This window comes from Carettochelys insculpta, chromosome 2, assembly GCF_033958435.1.
Source record: "Carettochelys insculpta isolate YL-2023 chromosome 2, ASM3395843v1, whole genome shotgun sequence".
Classification (NCBI taxonomy): Eukaryota; Metazoa; Chordata; order Testudines; family Carettochelyidae; genus Carettochelys; species Carettochelys insculpta.
Window position 1 is genome coordinate 260146654 of NC_134138.1, and position 22452 is coordinate 260169105.

At 41.5% G+C, this 22452-nt stretch overlaps 1 protein-coding gene across 2 annotated transcripts in view; it reads left to right on the forward strand.

Annotated features, from left to right (window-relative positions):
- ESYT2 (extended synaptotagmin 2) overlaps window positions 1-22452 on the forward strand; it is a 158510-nt gene that overhangs the window by 13932 nt on the left and 122126 nt on the right. The window lies entirely within an intron of this gene.

Sequence of the window (22452 nt, forward strand, 5' to 3'; positions counted from 1 at the left end):
AAGCCTTTGTCTGTGCTTGACAATCTCGCATTTAAAATAAAAGTGAATAAATTAACTCTAAAAATAAGAGATACTAACACCTGCCCTTTCTGTGGTAAGACGGGTGGCTTCAGAATCAGGCTCACATCAATGGACTCACAGATAGGAGGGTTACATGAAGAGGTCCTATTCGTTATCGAGTGACCATCAAGAAAAATAATTCCACTTTTTTTGGTTTCTCTTTTGTTCTTTTTAGAGATTATGTGATTTCTGCAAAGTTAATATAAAACTATCCTATCAGAACTGCTACTGTTCCACAACCTAGATGATAACACATTAAAGTCAAGAGGGCTTCTGTTCAATTACTGCCTTATTCAGCCAGGCCCCTAACTTTTAGAAGTTTAGTTTAGGTCTTTGAGATGATTGAAGGAGCTGGGTAAATTTTTAGTTCATTATCATTTAATTGCAGCTTTTAATTCAGTAGCATTAGTACAGCTGTATGTCTGACATTCTAGATATAGAATAAGACAGGGAATCTTGAGGACATAAAGCTCTTCAGCTGATTCACCCTTTTTGTGGAAGTGTAATTCAAATTCTAATCTATTATAAACTTTCTATGCCATTTTGTAACATGCCTTTCAAAGGGTGGATAAATATTCATGTTTTTAAAAAATGGATTTTTTAAATTTAAATTGGATTTTGTGTTTAAAAACAGTTTTAAAAAAGCATTTTAAATTTGAAATTGATAATGTATGTTAATGCCAAAATGTATTATATATTAAAATATTTAAAATACAAAAAATAAGTAGTACATGTTTGCTGCCAAGTTTTAAAGAAAGTTAGACCACTGAACTGGTGGAAGTCATGAATCAAACACCTATAACCAGATAACAAGCAGTCTTGTCTCACCTTAGAGACTAACAAATTTATTGGGTCATGAGCTTTTGTGGGTAAAATCCACTTCCTCAAATGGATGGAGTGGGAATACAGAGGAAGAGGGTTTTTACCATGAAAGCACATGACCTAACAAATTTGTTAGTCTCTATGGTGCCATAGAACAGCTCATTTCTTGTTAAGCTACAGACTGACACAGTGACCCTTCTTAGGCTATTTACCTGTAACCACAGGTTACTGAAGTATTTTTGATAGCAGTATCCTCTTTTGCACACACAGAGAAAATATCTTCTTCATTTCAGTTTATTCAACCAATTCAGTTAATTAGGTCACTAGTTTATTAGACATTAAGAAATGGATTGGGAGTTTAAAAAGCAGAATATTTCTCCACATCTTTCCTAAAATGTGATGCCCATGTGGTGCCCAAAACTGGACACAGTACTCCAGTTGAGGCCTAATAAGTGCAGAGAAGAGCACTATTGAGGCCTAATAAGTGCAGAGTAGAGCAGAAGAGTTACTTCTCATGTGTTGCTGGCAACAGTTCTGTTAACGCATCCCAGAATCACGTTTGCTTTTTTTTTTTTGACTCATACTCAACTTGTGGTCCACGATGACCCCTAGATCCCTCTCTGCAGTATTCCTTCCTAGCAAGTCACTTCCCATTTTGTATGTGTGAAACTGATTGTGCCTCCCGAAGTGGAGTACTTCGCATTTGTCTTTATTGAACTTCATCCTATTTTCCTCAGCCCATTTCTCCAGTTTGTGCAGATCATTTGAAATTCTGACCCTATCCTCCAAAACACTTGCAACCGCTCCCAGCTTGGTGTTATCATCTGCAAACTTGATAGGCATACTCTGTATGCCATTATCTAAACCATTGATGAACATATTGAACAGAACTGGCCCCCAAACTGACCCTGGTGGAACCCCACTTTCTTTTTCCTTCCAGCATGACTGTGAACCATAAATAATTACTCTATGTGAACGGTTACCCAATCAATTATGTGCTCGCCTAATAGTAGCCCCATGTAGGTTTAATTTCCCTACTTTACTGATAATGTCATGTGATACTAACTTACTGCTCATTAATTAAAGTCTAGGTATACCATGTCCACTGCTTCCGCTTTATCCACAAGGCTTGTTATCCTATCAAAGAAAACTGTCATGTTGGTTTGACATGATTTGTTCTTGACAAATCCATGCTGACTATGACCTGTCACCTTATTATCTTCCAGATGGATTTCTTAATTATTTGGTCCATTATCTTTCCTGGCACTGAAGTTAAGCAGATTACTCTGTAATTTCTTGGGTTTTCCTTTTTTCCCTTTTTTATAGATGGGCACTGTATTTGCCATTTTCCAGTCTTCTGGAATTTCTCCTGACTTCCATGAGTTTTCAAAGATGATAGCTAGTGGCTTGGATGTCTCCTCTCTCAGCTCCTTCAATAGTCTAGGATTCAGTTCATTAGGCCCTGGTGACTTGAAGACATCTAACTTTTTCTAGGAATTTTTAACTTTGTCTTTCCCTATTTTAATTTCTTGACTTCTACCCCCTTTCCACTAGTATTCATTATTTTAGGCATCCAATCTCCATCAACCTTCTTGATGGAAACTGAAATAAATCATTAAGTACCTCTCCATTTCCATGTTTTCTGCTATTGTTTTTTCCTCTTCCTTCCTTTGGCTTCTAATATACTTTTAGAATGTTTTCTTATTTCCCTTTATGTCTCAAGCTAGACTGATCTCGTTTTGTGCTTTCACCTGTCTAATTTTTCCCTACATTTTTGTGTTATTTGTTTATATTCCTCCTCTGTACTTTGACCTAGTTTCCGCTTCTTATACAATTCCTTTTTGATTTTTAGATCATTCAGGATCTCTGTGTTAAGCCAAGATGATCTTTCGCCACAATTCCTATCTTTTCTATGCAGAGGAGTGGTTTGCTTTTGCACCCTTAGTAATGTCCCTTTGAAAAATTGCCAGCTGTTTTTTCTTCTCATCTAGCTTTCCAGGGGTTCTTTCCTGCCAGCTCTCTGAGTTTACTAAATCTGCCTTCCTGAAATCAATTATCTTTATTTTGATGTTCTCCCTTCTACCAGTCCTTGGACTCATGAACTCTATCATTTAATGATCACTTTCACTCAAGAAAAAAACAAGAAGTCTTGTGGCACTTATACTCTAACAGATTTATTGGAGCATGAGCTTTTGTGGGCAAAGACCCACTTTGTTAGATGCACGGAATGGAAATTCTATTGTCAGGTATAAATATACAGGTACATAAAAAGAAGGGGGCACCAATCAAGAGGAATGACAGAATTAATGAGCTCAATTCAGTCAGGGGGGATGTGGCCCACTTCCAGCAGCTGAGGTGGAGGTGTGAGCACCAAGAGGAGAAATTGTTTTTGTAGTTTACCAGCCATTCCCAGTCTTTGTTCAATCCTAAATTGATGGTGTCAAATTTGCAAGCGACTTGTAGATCAGCAGGTCCTCTTTGAAGTCTGGTTTTGAAGTTTTTTTTGTTTCAGTATGGCTACTTTTAAATCTGTTAGTTAGTGCCCAGAGAGATTGAAGTGTTCACCTATAGGTTTTTGTATGTTAACGTTCCTGATATCTGTTTTTGTCCCCATTTGTTCTTTTAAGTAGAGACTGTCCAGTTTGGCCAATGTTTACAGCAGAGGGGCATTGCTGACACATGATGGTATATATTACATTAGTAGATGTGCGGATGAATGAGCCCCTGATGGTTTCAGCCAAGCCACCTCCCATTTTCCAATTCTCAACCAGCATCTCTTTATTTGTTAAAATCAAATCTAAAACAGCTTCTCCCTGGGTAGTGTTTTCCACCTTCTGAAATAAAAAATTGTTTCCAGGTTCACTCCAAGAACTTGCAGGAAAATCTGTGCCTTGCTATATTGTTTTCCCAGCACTTCAGGATAGTTCAAGTTCCCCATTACCACCAAGTTCAGTGCTCTGGATGGTTTCATTAGCTTTTTAAAAAAAGCCTCAGCCACTTTTTCTTTCTGGTTAGGTGGTCTAACCCTGCCATGACGTCACCCCTGCTTTTTACCCTTTTTAACCTTACTCTCAACAAGTCTGTTTCTTGTGTCCATCTCAGTCTCAGTCAACGTATGCACATTTTTAATATATAAGGCAGCACCTCCTCTCTTTTTTTTTCTGCCTATCCTTCCTGACCAAACTGTACCCTTCTATACCAATATTCCAATTGTGTATTATCCCACCACGTCTCTGTGATACAAACTGTCTCTTCTTGCATTTATTTACCAGCATTTCACGTTCTTCCTGCTTACTCCCTGTACTTCTTGCATTTTGCATACAGACAACTTAGATATTGATTTGATTTTTCCCTCCTGTTCTTCCTTGTCCCTCCTTTATAACCCATGCACCCCCAATTTCTAACCTATCTCTCAGTTCTCCATGGTTTTCACTTACCTGTGGGCTTTGGTCACCTTCCTCCATTGAACCTAGTTTAAAGCCTTCCTCACTAGGTTAGCCGGTCCATGTCCATCTCCACCTAGCAGTCTCTCTCCTTGAAATAGCATCCTGTGGTCAAGGAAGCCAAAGCCCTGCTGGTGACAGTGTTTCTGCAGACAGGCATTCACCTCCAGGATGCACCTGCCTTTTCCCCTGTTAGGAGCAATGAGCTGCCTTTACTTCATGAGTCCGAAATGAGGATTTAATGTCACTGAGAGCTTCTCTCTGAATTCTTCAATTGATGTATCTTATAATATCAACAACCTTGTATCAGACGATGCTTTTTAGAAGTGACAACTGTGTTGCTTATGTACAAGATCATCAGAAGATCCTTTTTAAACTCTCAGCCAGTAGCCAGGGGAGGAGATAGTATTGAGGTAGTGGGTCTAGGCTGAAGCAGTGTTTCTCAGTATGCCTGTGGAACCTGAATTTGTGATGAATATTATGTTCCTAAAATGCTAAGAATAAGAAGCGAGAGAGAAGTTCATCTGTTAAACTAACGTTCTGATATGGCAAATGTAATAGTGAGTTCAATATCATTAAATGTGTGAGATTTACAGTTGTGACCATAATCCTCAGCATATTTTGTTACAGAGCGTATAACTGACTTCTTATTCTCTAATCATAACAAGCCCTGATCTGTGATAAGGAACAAGTGTTTATCCTATGACAAAACTTCTGTTTTATTAGTTACTCAAAATAGAGAATGTCTTCCTGATCCTTCTGTTAGATATTACAGAGGCTTGGTCACTGAAAAGACCCTTGATCCTTGCAACAAACTAAGGGCTTGACATAGTTAGAAAATAAATGGATAGTTATTGAGAGTAGATGAATATCAATGTCAGACCTAATTATTGATTCAAAACATATAATCTGATACAGGTATTAGGCAAAAATACTAACAAAAAACTTACTTTACCAGTACATTTGAGGATGGATGCAAAACTCTTAAGAGCCAAAAAACAAAACAAAACAAAAAAACTATGTCATACTAAGTAGAGGTTTGCAGGTGACACTTGAGATGCCATGTAATACATCCAGTATTGTCTCTGTTTTTTTTCAGCCAACTATCCTCACTTTTTATCAGCTGTGAAAGGTGGTGGGAAGGGTTTTAAATGACAGATTTTAATTCCTAGGTTGCCTCAGTTCGAAAATGCTTGACACAATTTCTGAAGTAACTGACCACTTAAAAAAATAATGAATCTTTTGCCTTTACTGCCAGATCTGTGTGGACAGTGCTGACTTACGATATTTTAAATTCAAAATTTTACACTCATAAACTTACAAGATTGATGAAGCTAAGTGAATTTTTACTTTCTTGACAAGCTCCAGATGGAGTAGTCATACTTTGGTTTTTGGCTGGTCTGCCAATAGCTGTAAGAGCAGTGTGAGATTCCTGTGGCTTGTTAATAGCATAAAATTCCAATGTACTGTGTGTGCTGATGGTTTATTTCATTCTAGAATTACTTCATCCAGTGATCTCATGAGTACTTTTAAAATCTATTCTTATGAAATTCCCTAAAGAAATGAAAGGCAGCCTGTGACTGAGGAGGAATATTTTTTTGCCCAATACAGTCTCTGTTGGAAGTCATGATTGACAGAGGAGTGACTTGCTAGGTTTTAAACAGCAACTTAGCTCATGACTTAAGGTTGTGAAGGTTATTGTATGGTTGGGACCATCCTTCATTTCCTTCAGTCATTGAGTTGGAGACTACACTACATCACTGCGTAGCTATTAATAATTTCCATTCGTGGAATTAATACTTTGGAACATTTCAACCACATGGAATTTTCTGATTAACATTATAGTCTTGTTTTTTACTGGAAAGAGGGACAAGTAAAATGCATTCTAATCCAATTCTCACCTACTTGACCAATCAAAATATGAAAGCTTAATCCAGTTCTCAGGATGTATGGGAGTGCCATCATGAAACTAATATTAAATTGTATAGAAGTTATTTTACATCAGCAGAGAGAATAATGTCTTTCTGCTTGTCTTCATGCCTGATTTTTGAGGACTGGCTGTCATTAGCTCTCCTTTAGTTCTGCCTTTCATGGCTTGCGCCTACAAAAAGGCACTTCTGTACTCACCCATGGGCCATATTCTAAAGCAGTGTTTCTTAAATTTTTGAGACCATGGAACACCAAGTAATAATATTTTTTTATGTGGAACACCTATGAAAATTTTCTTAAAAAAAAACAAAACAAAAAAACAACCCACACAGCAGCATATATAGCAGAACCAAAATGAAGTAATTTAATTAGGTATCATAGCAATGAAGAAGTAACAATGTATTTGGTGTTAATAACAGAAACTATATACCATCAGCATATGATATCAGAAAAGTGTCAGATGCTCGCAGCATACCTGTGGGTTGTTCACTGCACGCCCGTGTCCTAGAGCACTAGCTTCCATGTAGGTTCAACCTTTTGGTAGGTCTGTTTTTTTCAACACAGATTTCCTCATCTTCTTCTGACTTAGTGTGTTATCTTGAGCAAACAGAGTATTCTTGGCATAAACCTAGTTAATAGCATGACTTTATACCAGCAAATGATTGGCTATTGCTCCACAGCCTCCACAAACATAAACCATTGCCTGGCCTGTCTGGCTTAGTCCTTGTTTGACTGTAAGCCCAGGAAAGATAGTCTGTTAATGGCCCAACTGTTATTTGTAGTAGCTGTTTTATTGTTTAAAGGCACCTTGTGCCCATACTATGACAAAAATCTAAAACAAATATGTTTTCTTCTTGGGAATGGGCAAAACCCCGTCTACCCTAATTGAATTTAAATGAGAGTTGTACGTGGCAAAAAAAATGGTAATTCCTTCAAAATTTCAGTTGACATCAATGGAAATTACTTGGAATTACACTGTTAGTATGGAAAATCAGCACATCCCTACGTTTAAAAGAAAATTATGATCATTATATGATTGGTGGAAACCCTTGTGTTTCTTTCTGAAAGTTTTAAGTGTACTCACTGAAGCATCGTGTGTATTGTGGAGATGCTTTGCTATTATTAGTGAAGGTTCAGTTGAGCATGCCATGTAGAGATGTAGATCTGGGAAGATAAGTTCCATGGAGATTCCATATGCACAAGGTGTGCTGAAGCACACAAGTGAGCAGGACTTTCTCTGGGCTGCTAAGGTCTGTGCTGTATCTGTGTGCCTGAACTGAGAGCAGGGAGTCTCTCTCAAATGCTGTCAGTACATGCTTGCTGGGTCCCAAGTTTGAGAAAGAGGGATTTGCTTGACTCAGGAATAGAAGGTAGAAGAGCTAGATCTACAGCCACAGAAATAGATCAAAAGGAGGGGTACCTTGAGTTGTTCCCTTTGTGTGTTTACATTATTAATAGTCTTTCATTACACAATCACATTATCCTCTCCCTCCCACCCTCATGTAGGAACTGCTGGTTCATTCAGTGCAGAGGATGAGCTCAGAGGATGAATCAGTGTTGTTTAGTGAAGAAGTTTTTTTGATTTACCGTCCAACTTCTGCAGCAAATGTATAGTGAATGAGGGAAGGTATAAGGTATAGGGAATGGCAGGAAATATATAATATACAGGGAATTGCAGGAAGAGTGAGGAGGCTCTCATGGCTAAGACTGTTGAATGGTGCATTGGAGGATTGGATTCTATCTCTGCCTGTGCCGCAGAATTCTTCTGTGAAGCTGGAGAAGTCACTTAAACCAGACTTTTCACAGGTAGTCACTAAGTGCACATTCCTTGTTTCCTGGGTACCTGAATTGAGACCTCAAAGTCTGATTTGTAGATGCCTTGAGCTTCAAAATTTTAATTGATGTCAATGGACGCTAATACTTTGAACTGATAAAGTACTAAGTCCTCTGAAAAATCAGGTCTTACGTGTCTCAAATTAGACACCAAAGGTTAGTTTATACCCTTGACTTTAATCGCTTTGCCTCAGTTCCTCACCCTTAATATGAGGATACAAATAGTCCCTTATCCTGTAGTGGTATTGTAAGATTATATGTGAAACACCACAGACAAATCTATAAGGAAATAATTCTATCTTCAGAGTAGAATTTGAATTAAGTGTTGTAAATAAGGCTGACAGCTTCACATTGAACAGTGAAGAGAAAGCAGTATATGAAGTAGCTATCTTTGAGTGAGCACTGTCCATAGTTTGTACTGACTGAAGTATGTAATTGAAGACCATCATAATGTACATGGAACCAGGGGACTGAATTAAGGTTGCACAGAAAACCGTCATTCTAGAATTTACTAACTTTTGAATGGTTGGCTTGGCAATCTTAATATTCTTTTAGTGTGGAGTGTGTGTGTGTGTATGCACGTGCACTCACACACAAAGTGGTATAGTATTAAAATATTATCAAAGACTTAAATTGGAGGCTGCCCCGCAGAAATGTTGGCATGCTGTGAACAGGGAAAAGGAGAGGAAGTAACTTCATCCACTCATTTCCTCTGTGTAAAAGACTGAACAGGAAATTGCTGTTACTCATAAAATGTCAACTCAGGAAGCGGCAATATCAGTCTATGGAAGGTATCCGATAAAGGTTGAAATAAATGCTTTTTGTCTGTTCAGAAGACTTCTGGAAGCTGAGTCATACAGCCTGTTCAAATTCTTCATTAAACATAAGAAATGTGCTGGGCAGGCAAAATATGGCCCAAGGGCTGCATACAGCCTGTCAAGGTGCCAGATCTGGCCCACGAGTCAGTGGGAACCTCGGATATGCCCCCTGCCTGCCCTGCTCCAGCATGCTGCTCAAAGTGGCTGGCTTCAGGGCCATGTGCTCTGAGTGCTGCTGCAAGACTTGGTGGTTGGGGGAGGTAGAGGCTTCACGAGCTGCTCCTGCCCCCAGTTCAGTCTTGCAGCTCACACCCCTGCTTTTGCACCCATATCCCCTCCCAGACCCTGCACCTCAGTCTCCTGCCCCAAGTCACAACCCAAAGCCCTGCACCCCACCTGCAACTCCGGCCTAGATTGCAACCCCTTCTTACAACCCTCATCTAGATCAGAATCCTCTCCTGCACCCATACTCCTACCCTCTGTCAGATCCTGTACCCACTTCTGCACTCCAATCCCCTGAACCAAGTCACAACCTCTTCTTCCTTCAGCCAGCCTCCATCCCAGACCCTGCACTCCTCCATTAATATCATAGAGCATGTGGCCAATGAGCACTTACCAAATTCTTGGAGTGGTTTCCATTCAAAAATTATTGCCCACTGCTGGTGTAGATTGTACAATTTTGCAGTGAGGAACCTTTTTATTCAGTTTGATCTGGAAATATTGCAAGTACTGTACTTTTACAAGTACCCTGTAGACCAATCTTACCTTTTTAGCTAAGGATGCAATAAAAATAATTCCAACATTTCTGGATAACTACTTAAATTCTCGGTCTATTAGTGGCACAAAATTTGTATTGGCAAAACTTACCAGAATACCAGCCCTATAGACGACAATGCTCGGTATCTCCACAAAACAGATGAAGTTGGTTAGTGGCATAGTAGCATCCTCACATTCCCCAAGCAAAGTATCTGAAGCTTGTTCTTTAATGATAGGTAATTCCTTATGTCCATTCAATCTTTAGCCTCTCCTGAGTCTACCAAAGCAAGCAAATTTTACTTGACTTTTTAGGCTGCTGATTGTAGATGCACATATTTCTTTGTTGACAAGTGAGCATAGGAAAAACAGAAAGAGAATTGCACACATTATCTGCTGCATGAGTTTAACCAGCTTTTCAGGCTGATTGGTATGAAAAGCAGGGTCCATCCAGGCAGCAAGAAAAGATCGGAGAATATGCAGTCTGAGATCAGCATCTGTGTGTCTGGCTGTGTGTACATTTTCTCTCCATTGTTCAGATTGTGCTGCTAGTAACCAGTGTGGAAAAAGCTAGGATGTCCAGTATGGCTTTAGAAATACACGCATCCCTTGTTAAACAAGTACTTCACTTACAAGTACTCACTTAAACGAGGGACACGTTTACTTACCATAGTTCACTCTACTAGTGAACTCCCTCTGGTAATACGAGGCTAATCCCCGCCCCCCTGGTTCCAGCCTGCCCTAGTCTGACCCCCACCGGCCCCACAGCCCCTGCCCACAGCAGCCTGACCCCCCACTTCTGTCAGCCTGACCTCCCTCTTGCTACCTGCTGGCCCCGCAGCAGCCTGATCCCCTGCTGACCCAGCAGTGCCTACCCACAGCAGCCTGACCCCTGTCCCATGCTGGCCCCATGGCAGCCTGAACCCCACCACCCCTGCAGCATCCTGACTCCCCTCCCCAGCTGCTGGCCCAACAGACTGGCCCTGCAGCAATCTGACCCCTGTGCCAGCCCTATGGCGCCAACCAGCAGCAGTCTTAACACTTCCCCCGTCCCCGTCGGCCCTGCAGACTGGCCCCATGGCAGCCTGACCCCCACCTCCCCCCGCCAGCAGACCACACACCCAACATGCAGCAGCCTGAACGACCCATGCACCTCACGGACCCAACAGGCCACCGGGTTTTAACCCTCCCTCCCACTTATGGCCCTAAATTGCCCCCATCCTTTAAACTCCCCCCGCAACCCAAGGTTCACTTACCTTCCAAAAGCAGCACCACATGCTGCCACTCCTTCTCGAGCTCTAGGAACCAATCAGAGACTTTTACATGTATTCTAATGAGAATTTAATGTCCGTCTTATGAGTTTTCGCCTATGAGCACAAAGTTGGGAACCAGTTGTGCTCATAGAGCAAGGGAAGAGTGTAGTTTATTCTGCTATTAACCAGTTCTTTACTTCAAAACTGCTTTTTAAGGAGACAGCTGAACTTAATGACTGTGCCCCACTTTTTTCTAGAGTTACATTAGGCCTTGCATTGAGCAAGTTTTGGGATCTGGTGAGATGACTTCATGTCCCTGGGATGAGAGCATTATCAATTGAAAAGGTCTATTATAGAATGGAAAACTGTTTTAGTTAATGGTAAATACTTAGTATAATTTCCTGTTTCTGTGGGAATTAGCAAAAGTATGTCTTGTCACTGTTGTTTTGCACTGTTGGCATGGGCTCTTAGAGAAGCGTGTGAAGAGGCAGCTGTTGGTGATTTTGCTTCAAGACTTCAAGTACATCAAGCATACTGTCACGCTTGGTCAGTTTGATGACTCACTTCAGCTAATAGCTGATTTGGTTGGGCAAGAAGTGGAGTGCATTGGTCCATTTGTTACTCCAAATGAAACTAAGTCCCTGGTCCTTGCCGTTAAGCAGCCTCCAACTTCACATTACAAACAGCTCAGTTTAAACCTATCCAAACATAGTATGAGTATATGGCAAGTGTCAAATGTCTGGGAAGCTTCATAGTGCTTAGTGATTGAAAGATGTGTACACCTGTTTTATTAGGTGCTTCTATTTCGGGTTGACCCATTCTGGCCCTTGTGACAGTTATGTTCCAAGTGCAAACTTTACCTCAGATTTAGTTGGACCCAGAAATTCTGCATTCTCACTACCTTTGTGTAGTTAATACGTTAGAGGTAACTTATACTTAAATGTTATTCCAGGATTCATTATGTGCTTTAATTATGGAATATATGAAATGCTGCCTCTTGCTATTTTTCATGGAATGTATCTTTTCTCCAATTTCTTCTGATTTCCATGTAGAAATCTTGTATTTGTGACTTAATTCTTTTGCTATGAACACAGGACAGGGGGCTGAGCTTATTATGATAAATGAGTTTTTATTCTCTGAGTGCAGGCCTGATGTTCACTGCAAAAATTTACACATTTTCATTCATTCTGTGTAAGCCAGGAGAAAAAGTTCATGAAGTGGGGCTGTTGCTGAGAATACAATGTTTAATTTCCTAGGTAATGTCTGAAAGGTGCTGTCAGAGTGGCTGGATGCTGCCGATTTTTATAAATAGAACACCATTTATTGATACCTTGGTACTGTGCATCTGTCAGATTCCATGGAGGTCACAGGAAAGATGGGTTGCTTAGTATGGGTTCTAGGCTGAAGGAATAATCGTGATGATGATGCATTTACATTGCTTCCTCAGAGGTGGTTTATTGTAATAGGTAAACTAGACATTTTCCAGTGTCTTAATTCTATCACTGTCCTATTTTAAAATACTGGACTTCAGTTGATTTTAAAAGCCCCCAAAGATTTAAGTGGCCAGTAGTGTGTGTGTTTGTGGGTTTTTTTAATGCCTTTGATGAATTTGAGAACAAGCCAATAAGGGTTGCACCCAGAAAAGTAATCTCAAGGACACTTACTATTCTACTTTCCTTCCTGGTAACATGAATTTTATACTAGTATGGATATGGCTGTGCAGAGACTAATAACTTGGCATGTTTATGACTGTTGTACACACAAATCCATGCACAATAAAAGAGGCTATACAGAAGCAGGGTGAGATTAATGAAGTGGTAATTGACCAGTTAGTTGACCTTTAACTTTAGCAGCAGGTGCTAGTCTGGCTTATGTTCTTTGCAGTATTTTTGAGCCCTGATTATTGTGTAAAACTATTCTTCCATCACTGTGGCATACTGTTTTAGTGTTGGCAACAGAAAATATCTTGTGAATTTCCCTTGTAATCTAGAGTGTTCCTTCTTACTTTGTCTAGCCTTATAGTAGCCAGTTGGTACATTGCTATTTAAATTCCATTTACAGTGCTTCTGACTCTATTCATACCATGATTATTTTTCTCTGAAGTTCCCCTAATTAGTTTATAACAGAAGCTACATGAGCTAAAGCAAACTATAACAAATTAGTCTGGCAGTTATAGTTTAAAGAAACACATAGGCTATGTCTACACTTGCCTCCAACTTCGAAGCGGGCATGGTAATCAGGGTCACGGGGGATTACTAGTGAACTGCTGTGGTGAATACACAGCACTTCATTAGGCTAATTCTCCCCCGCAGCAACTTCGAAGCTTCAAACTTGGAAGTTCCAGCATGCGTATAGCTGCAGGCACTTCAAAGTGCCTGCGCTACTTCAAAGTCGCTTTATTTTGAGGAGTCCCAAAATTTTGAGGAGTAAAGGGACTTTGAAGTAGCACAGGCACTTCGAAGTGCTGGCTTGTGTGTACCTGCGGGCACTTCAAAGTCCCTGTACTCCTCAAAATTTTGGGACTCCTCAAAATAAAGGGACTTTGAAGTAGTGCAGGCACTTTGAAGTGCCCTTAGCTATATGCATGCCGGACCTTCAAAGTTTGAAGCTTCGAAGTTGCCACGGGGGAGAATTAGCCTAATGAAGTGCTATGTATTCACCACAGCAGTTCACTAGTAATCTCCCATGTCCCTGATTATCATGCCCCCTTCAAAGATGGGGGAAAGTGTAGACACAGCCTTAGTTTCTTTGTGAACTGTAGGCTTTCAAACAAAGTAGGATTGGACAGAATGTGAGACATGCAAAATGTAATACATAGGGAAAAACTTCTGTGAACTGAATTGAATATTTGTTTACAACAGTTTTGTCATGTTGTGTTTCTAAATTCATTGCATTTTGTTGGCACCTGAAAATCAAAAGATGAAATTTGCCCATGGAGTTTAATTTTTCATTTTGAGCATAAAGTAAATGAACAGCATAAATGGAAGAAACTAAGTTATTTTTTTTTGTTTTTGTAGTCTAATGGGTGTTAACACAAGTCAGCATCAATGTATATTGCATCTGTTTATTAATTCCAGAAGAAACATATGCTAATTTGCAAGTTTTGGTCTACTTAGAAAATATTTATTATTAATAGGCCCATCTCGTCCACTCATGAGATGAATTGGGGAAAACTAACAATTAGTTTTATTTTGATGTGAGCGTGTGGTGCAGGAAACACTTTCTCAGGCTGTCTACACTATGAGATAAAATCAAATTTGAAGGAGTTAGCTCGATATTAAAGTGTCACTGTCTTCACAGTTAATACTATTATCATGATTTATTGAGCTATAATACCAATAATAAAATATCAATCTCATGGGACAGGTATAGCATCAATTTCGAATTTAAATCTCGAATCAAGGCTAGTGTGGAAGACCCATGTCCTTAATTCAAATTTATTCGCCTCCAGAAGTGTCCTGTATGTATCCCATAAAGGTACACGGTGACCCTCCATGTATGGCCACTTCATTGTATGCTGCTCTCCATCCGGGTGCACAGGAAGAAGGTCACAGTAAGACCACAAAGTTTTGATAGAATTTGAATTGGAATTCAGCAGCTTCTGCTCCCAGCCCAGCAAATATAAAGCGTGCGCATTAAGAAAAAATTCCTTTGCCTGTCACATTGTTCTGCATCAGTAGCCATTGTACAACATCAGTAGCAATTGCATTGCTAGCCATCTACTGCAATCATGAGCACTAAGGGTGGTGATTTGCCTAGTGCTTCTCAGGGTCTCAAGAGAGCCAGAACATGGACCCACGAGGAAATTCTGGATCTTCTTGCGATTTGGGGAGACCAGTCGGTGGCGAAGAGACTTCGAGTGGCCAAGAGAAACATGGAAATCTATGATCAGAGTTGACCACCCAAGGTTACTCATGGGACTCAGTGCAATGCCGGGTAAAGGTAAAAGAACTCCAGCAAGCCTATAAAAAAGTCCATGAAGCCAACCAGTGGTCGGGGCAGTTCCGTGTGTGTGCCGCTATTATGAACAGCTGCACATGCTTATGGGGAGTCTCCCCACCATGTAAGCTGGTCTGAATTACAACACTTCTGGAGGCCCTGATATGGAGTTCAGGGTGAGCCTGGAGAAGCTAGATGGCCCGGAGGAAAAGGGCAATGGAGGGGAGGAAGGGGGCAACAGACAGGGGCCCGAGGAGGTTCTTCCAGACAGCCTGGAGCTCTTCTCCATAGACCTGGAACTGTTCGCCTCCACGCCAGTCCCCTTCATGCTGGGCCCCTCCTTGCTGGTCACCTCTGCTGGCCTGTGCACCCCTGGAGCAAGCGGTTCGAGTGAGTATTTATTCTGCATGCTAGAAGCGGGTTGTGGGTGGGTATAGCTATAGGGTTGTATATGGGTACAGATTTGCTGGCTATGGTTCTGTGCCCCTCAGAACAGCATGTTAATGTTTCTTGGGATGGAGCATTTCTCCTTTTTGGAGATCTCTTCGAAGGCCTTATCCAGGCACTCTTGTATTTTTTCCATGAGGTTCTTGGGCAGGCCTGACTTGTTGCGGCTTCCATGATAGAACACCTTGCCATATCAGGCAACCAGATAGTGATGTGGTGTCATGGCATCGCACAGCATGTTAGCAAATTTTCTAGGCTTTTGGTCACACAGCATAAGTAGGTGTTCTTTTTCCATATCTATTAATTTTAGGAGGGTGATGTCTTCTTTGGCAACCTGCAGAAGCACGGGAATTTTCGTTCATTTTTTTTTTCCTAACATACTTCCTGCCCCTTTACATTTGCCTGCAGCACCTGGCGGGTGCTCCGTTCCAGAGCCCCCAATGTTTGCAGGCTCAGCAGAGTTTCTTCCCGCACACGCCCCTTTCCAACCAGCATTTCTTTCCATTTTTCAGGAGTCCCACATGCCCTGCAGCTGCTGTGTTCTGCTGAGCATTTCCCTTCCCTTGTCCCTTTCCCTCTGCATTTCTTTTAATTTTTCAGGACTCCCCAGCACCATATGGCTGCTGTGCTCTGCTGGGTATTTCCCCTACCATGTCCCTTTGCACCAGCCTTTCTCTGGATTATTTGTTTTACTTTTCCTTACGTTCCTTTTATCGTACATCAACCCCTCACCCCCCACACGCAGCTATCCATGCAGCCGTAGTCAAACCCTTCTCCACCATCCCCTACACATGGCTTGATTGTTGGGAAGGATTACTCCAGGAATGGGCAAAAAAAAATTTTTCCCCTGCCACAGGACACCCCCAGGACACCGGGCTAGGCACGCGGCGGCTTTCCCTGCCTTGCAGCCCTCTCCTTCCCCGAAAAAGGTGACAGTTGTTTGTAGCTTACCATGTCCACAAAGGAATGTGCTGGATAAGTGATGGCAACTGATGTATTGTGAACTGCATGCTTAATATCCCATCCTTAATTAGCCTTAAGTGGCCTTCAGAAAGTTAACTTTCCCTGATAGTAGACACTGAGACCCATTCATTCCATTTCAAAGCACATTATGTGAAATGTGTCTTAATTTTGACTTTCATTTTCCAGAGCTAATGCCCAGCGTAGCGGAGAGGAACAGAAGATGAAAGAAGAGCAAACAAGATGTTATCCTGCAGCACATGGAAAAGATTGAAGGAGAGCACACCAAGCTGATGAAGGACACTGCTCAGTGGCGTCGTAGGACAGCTCAGTGGTGTCCGAATCAAGCTTAGTTTAACCAGAGGATGCTTGACTTCCATCAGCAACAAGCAGGAAAGCAGAGTGAGGCCGCGGCAAAGCTTGTAACAGCAGTTATGGAGCAAACGGAAGCGTGCACTTCCTGCTGCAGCTGCAGAGGGACTCCCCACACAGCACTGCAGGAGCCAATACCTGCTGCCCGGAATCCCGTGAGGAGAAGTTGCCAACCCCACTGTCCCCCATTATCACAGTCCCCATGCGTGGGGAGGGAGGGCAAGGATAGTTTGCCGCTCCAGCCCCAAGGACCACTGCAGAAGGCTGTTCAGGCACCCTTGAGAAGGCGTCTTTTTCCTGCCACTTAAACCTCTCCTTCTCCCAAAATAAAATAATTCCATTGAGCTTGGTGTGATTTCGTGGTATGCAGGAAGGTGGGGGGAAACACAAAATAAAAGTGGCAGGGGGGACAGCTGAAGGCACAGCTGCTCACTGATACTTCCAGGTCCGCAGCAGATGTGTAGCTGAGGGAACCAGGTAGGTTGTGGGAGGGCTGAGGGCACAGCTGCCCACCATATGCATTCTACTTACTGCAACTTAACCCTCTCTAACCAAGTAAAAGCAGTTATTCATTAAGACGTGGTATGATTTATTGGCATTATGTCAGAGAAATACATGGGTAGCATGTGCATGACAGATCGTTCATGAAGCTAATTTTTTAAAGCAACCCTTGTTGATGTCTCAGTGTGGCTACTTGTGGATGGTTGTGTAGGCAGCTGCAAGTAAGCCCTGCCTATTGCCTTGGGTTTGGAATTCCAGATGGACAGGAAAGTCTTCCACCTGGATTCACGTATGTTGTGCAAAATAGTGCATGCCGTAATAACGGTGGGGACGTTAATTTCAGAAAGGTCTAAACATGTCAATAAGCATCTGAACCCCACTTTTAAATGACCAAAGGTGTATTCCACCACCATTCTGCACTTGCTGAGTCTGTGACTGAAGTTTCCTTGCTGGGGTCCAGGGCTCCTGTGTAGGGCTGCATAAGGCAAGGGAGCTGAGGGTGAGCAGGATCACCCAATATAACAATAGGCTTCTTCATGTCACAAAGATCAAGGGTGGAATATGAAATGGGTATACTATTTAGACTGTCTTGTTTGGCTGGTACCTTACTGTCATCTCAGGCAGCGCTCTCTGTGAAAGATCTGCTTATCTTTAGGAACACTTATTTCTTCCAGTTGTTTCTCTTCCTCTCTGTCTTTCTTGTACTACATCTGTTCTTCTGTCTTCTCCTCCCCATTGTTTTTGTTCTCCTTTACTTGCAGAATCTCACTGTTCTATGAAAATCCCCATCCTTATTCCATTTGCTCAAATGACCAGCATTTAAGTAGCCAATACTACCATTTAAAAATGCCAGCATAACAATTTGAGAGGTAACACATCGATGAAACTACTAGGGCAAGGGAAAATTCTTGGAGCCATTGTGGCAGTGGATCTGCAGACACAAGAAGATAGCATTGCATCAGTTTGAAAGGTGAGCTCTCCAGTGATGACAGCTAGAAACTTTAAATCTTTATATATAGTTTAGATGCTGCCAGAATCTGAAAAGGCAGCGTGTGAGCCAAAAAACACAGAATTTTGTTGCAGTTGTTTGACACATCTTTCTAAATGGATAATCCACTATAAGAGAAACACAGAAAATTTATTTTATCACACAGTAATGGGGTCATTCACTCACATCCTGCCCCAACGCTATCTAAAACAATTGTATCGTAGTTTATTATTGTTGAGGAAGCATGTGAAAGAGGAGATTATACAAGCTGTTCATAGTATCTTGAACAAATAGAAGCATGAAGGAAGTAGAGCTGAGGGCTGCTGAACCAAACTGTAAACCTTGTATTTGATTGAAACCACTTCAAGTCAGAGGGTGTGGCAACTGCACAGCACAGTTGAAAAACCCTTCCCTAAATCATCTTCCTTTCTTTCATCTCCCTTTCAACCCTCCTGAAGGTCTGCGTCTGCACTAGCAAGTTCTTTTGGGGCGGGAGGGAGGTGAAAGGGCCTTTTCCAAAAGAACCTGTGAAGTGTCTACATACAAAATGCACTCTTTGGATCTGAAATTAAAAGAATGCAGCACTTTTTCTGGCTGCCGTCTTCCTGTCCCAGATGAGGAAGAGTGCCTTTTCCTGAAAGATTCTTTTGAAATAAAACATGTGCATATACACCCTTGGGGTCCTTTTTTTGAAAGAGCAGTCCTCATCGTGCCAGATTTTTCAATCCCTGTCCCGTTCTTTTGAAAGAACAGGGGCCATGTGGATACCCTACCGAAAGAGTGGATATATCTTTATATCCACTCACTTTATGTGAGTGGACGTGTGTTTTCAAATTTTTTTTTCAGAATATCTGTTTCGGAAAAACTTCTTTCAAAGGATTACTGTAGCTAAGGAGTATAGGTTTGAGAACACTCACACGGCAAATGTCGAATAAAAGTTCTATGCTTAATTGTAATTTCTGATTCAGTGTGTACATGAAACATTCATGTATGGACAGGTTGAATCTCTCTAGTCCAGCACACTTCTGTGTGGCAACATCCATAATCTGGCATGATTTTAGTTAGCCGGACAGCCTACTTATTGTCGCTAAGGCCAAGTTTCCCCATGGTCCCATAAAGCTTCTTTGCTGCCACCAGTCTTAGCTTTCTGTGTTCTGTGCTGTTATTTAGATGTAGTATATCCATCTTCTAAGAGTTCAGTAAGCAGTGGAAGTGTTGGGAATGCTGCTGGACAATACTGACCTCCCGTGGTCTGTCAAATTCTCTGATTTGGCACCAGTCAGGTCCTGAGGGTGCTGGACTTGGTAGTTTCAGCCTGTACCATTTTATGTTTTGTTGCCAATTCAAAAATGCTTATTTGGAACAGATACTTTATAGATGACTTTCAGTTTTGATTTCCCAGCTGTCTGCCTCTTAAATTAGCTTAGATTGTTCTTCTGTTTAGTTCTGAATGAATAAAATATTACAGTCTAGTACACAAGAACACAGATATTAATTATTAATCATTTTCATGCACTTAAGCTCTTTAAACAGGAAATCTATTTGGAACAAATGGCCTTTTAGTGAAAGCCTTGAGAGGTTCAGAGATACATTTAATGAGCAAAGTCCACCAGTGCTTGTAATGCCAGAATATGTATCTGCTAATGGTCTTGGTCATACTACACAAATTTGAGTGATCCATTAAAAAGAATTGCTTTCTCTGGAGAAAAGGGATTTCCCAAATTTGATTGACATCAGTATTTGTAACTTTTAAAATGGAACATGCTTTCCTGTGTCAAAACCACACATGCAATCACATGATAATAGTTAAGAGACAATCAGAACAATCTCTTCTGCCACCACTTAGTGACTGTGTCATGTATGGCACATTCAGCATTCTCACTCAAGCAGTACTCTTCCTCACTCTTCTGGCCCCCAGTATCTTCTTATAAACTTTTTAAAAATTCAGGGCATGCTATGAAAAACTTTCTAGTGGAATTTTAACCCACAGTGCTGAGTTTCACTTTGTAACAGAATAACTAGTATCTATTCCTATGTTGCTACTTACCACTGCACACTTCCAGAGGACCTCATAAGGAGATTTAGAAGGAAGGGCAGACCAGCAGTTTGTCCCCACAAAGGTGAGACAGCTTTGAGCCTGTGTGATATAGAAGGTTTCTCTGGGTACAGCTGAGCGCGCCAAACCAGGACAAATTGCTTAAAACAGGACTACTTGCAGCTCTAGACTGCGTGTCCTTATAATGCACTCCAGACAAGTCATGAAGAGCATCTCTGGTGCCTCTCTGGCCAGCAGCAAGTCATGCAAGCAAGTTCCTCAGACATTTCAGCTTCCCATGTGCACAACCAGTATTCCTCCTTACACAGATGAGAGGTTATGTAAACTAGTCTCACCAAATCCTCACAGGTTCTGTCACTTCTAAATGACCAGCCACATTCCCAGGTCAATATATACTTCAGATCCTACTCAAAACAGCACATTGTGCCAATCATTTAGAATCTAAGAGTTTATTAATAAAAAGAAAGAATAGGGTGAAAGTACAATTGTTAAAGCAATCAAATTATACATACCAGTCACAAGTTCTTGATGCAGGCTGCAACAGATGGGATAGGCAGCTATCATAAAAGTCTTTGGAGTACATTCTTTGTCAGGATGAATCATCAGTCCTTCCAGGCTCAGTTCATAGCAAAGATGTTCTGGAAGTAATGAGCTGGGTTGAAGACTGAAAACTGAGAATGGAGAATCACATGAGCAGGTCATCTATCCATGTCCTTTTTTGGGAATTCTGACAAGGGCAGTCTTTCAGATTACAGGTCCACAGCTGAATTCCTAAAATGTGGATTGGAATCAAGTGCTGTTTTACCTGGTGCCCTGCCTCCTGTTATGGTCTCCCAGAAACTACAATTTGAATTATAAGCCCAGAACCAATACTTATAATTCCACATATAAAAATAATACGAACATATAAGCAGCACAAACACATTCAATGATTAGCTTTCATTAGACACCTCACCTGGCCCTCTTGGCACAAGTTCTGGTGCAAATCTAGGACAGTAGTTACAGTAATGGTTCTCCTGCTCACCTTAAAATCCAGTAATGTCACAGCCTGACCCATGTGCTCTGCTACAGTAGCTGCCTCTACTATACTTCTTGCAGTGACTCCCACTCTCCTCTCTGGGATTCCTGTTCTTCATCCTGATGTTCCTTGGAATCTCCAACCTGCATGTTTATAAATCCTCTCCTTCAACTCAAACAATCAGGCACATAACTCTTCAAGGTCACAAGTAGGCGGAACACCCAGAGGAGAGCTGTGGAGGGATGTGGATCAGTCCTTAGGGGCCAAGGCTTTTTATTTACCTACTGACAAAGACGAAGTCTTCCTACCAATGAGGCTTGGAGGCAGGAACAGGGAATGGGAGCAATTTAGGACTATAAAGTGAAAATAAAGTAAAAGAACTAACATATAAATAAAAAAAACTTACTGAAATGTTTTACAATACCTGTAAAACAACTTTAATTAAAGAAAATAGTCCATCCTTGTTTCATGGAAGCAGTGTAGCATGTGACTGGCATGTGTTTAACATCCTTAGTTGTTTAATTGTGTTTTTGTGTATGGTTGTTACTCCCAAATGAGTGTGTCATTCTTTCTCACTTCAATTTTTTGGGGTCTTAATATGAATAGCCACCAGACAAATACTTTTTCAAAATCAGATCGTATTCTGATGTCTTCAGAGGTATTTTGTCTTGACTATTCTTGCTATGGACTTGACTGTTGTGTATATTGGCCTCTTACTATCATTTACACGAAATGTCTCAAACTCATGGCCTGCAGGCCATCCTCGGCTGAAGTAGTTGTGTAATTCTGGCCCAGGACTATGGGCACTGTCCATTCCCATCTCACACACCCCTTCCTTTCACTGCCATCCTCCAGGAATGCTACAGGAGGAGTCTGGCAAGGGTGGGCTGTGGCGATTAGCACCCCCCTGCACTCTCGGCGTAGGCAGCAGCTGTGGAGAAGTGGAACACAGTTGTGTCTGCTTCCCTGCAGGTCCTGCCACTGTGGGCAGAACAGTGGGACTTGACCACTGGTGCTGCCCTGCGCCAGGCTCTCCTGTAATCCCTGAGGTCATGTCACTGGGGTAAGGAGTGCAATTGGGGGATGGGGTGGGGAACTGGCAGGAAGCGGGATGAGAACAGAGCTTCTACCCATCCCTGGTACTCGTGGGCCATATTGTGTAACTGCTCTTGCTGAAGATGGTCCTCAGGTTTTGAGTTTGAGACCCCAATTTATTCTGTGCTAAAACAATGCTTCCTGCAAACCTGTACTATGGACTTG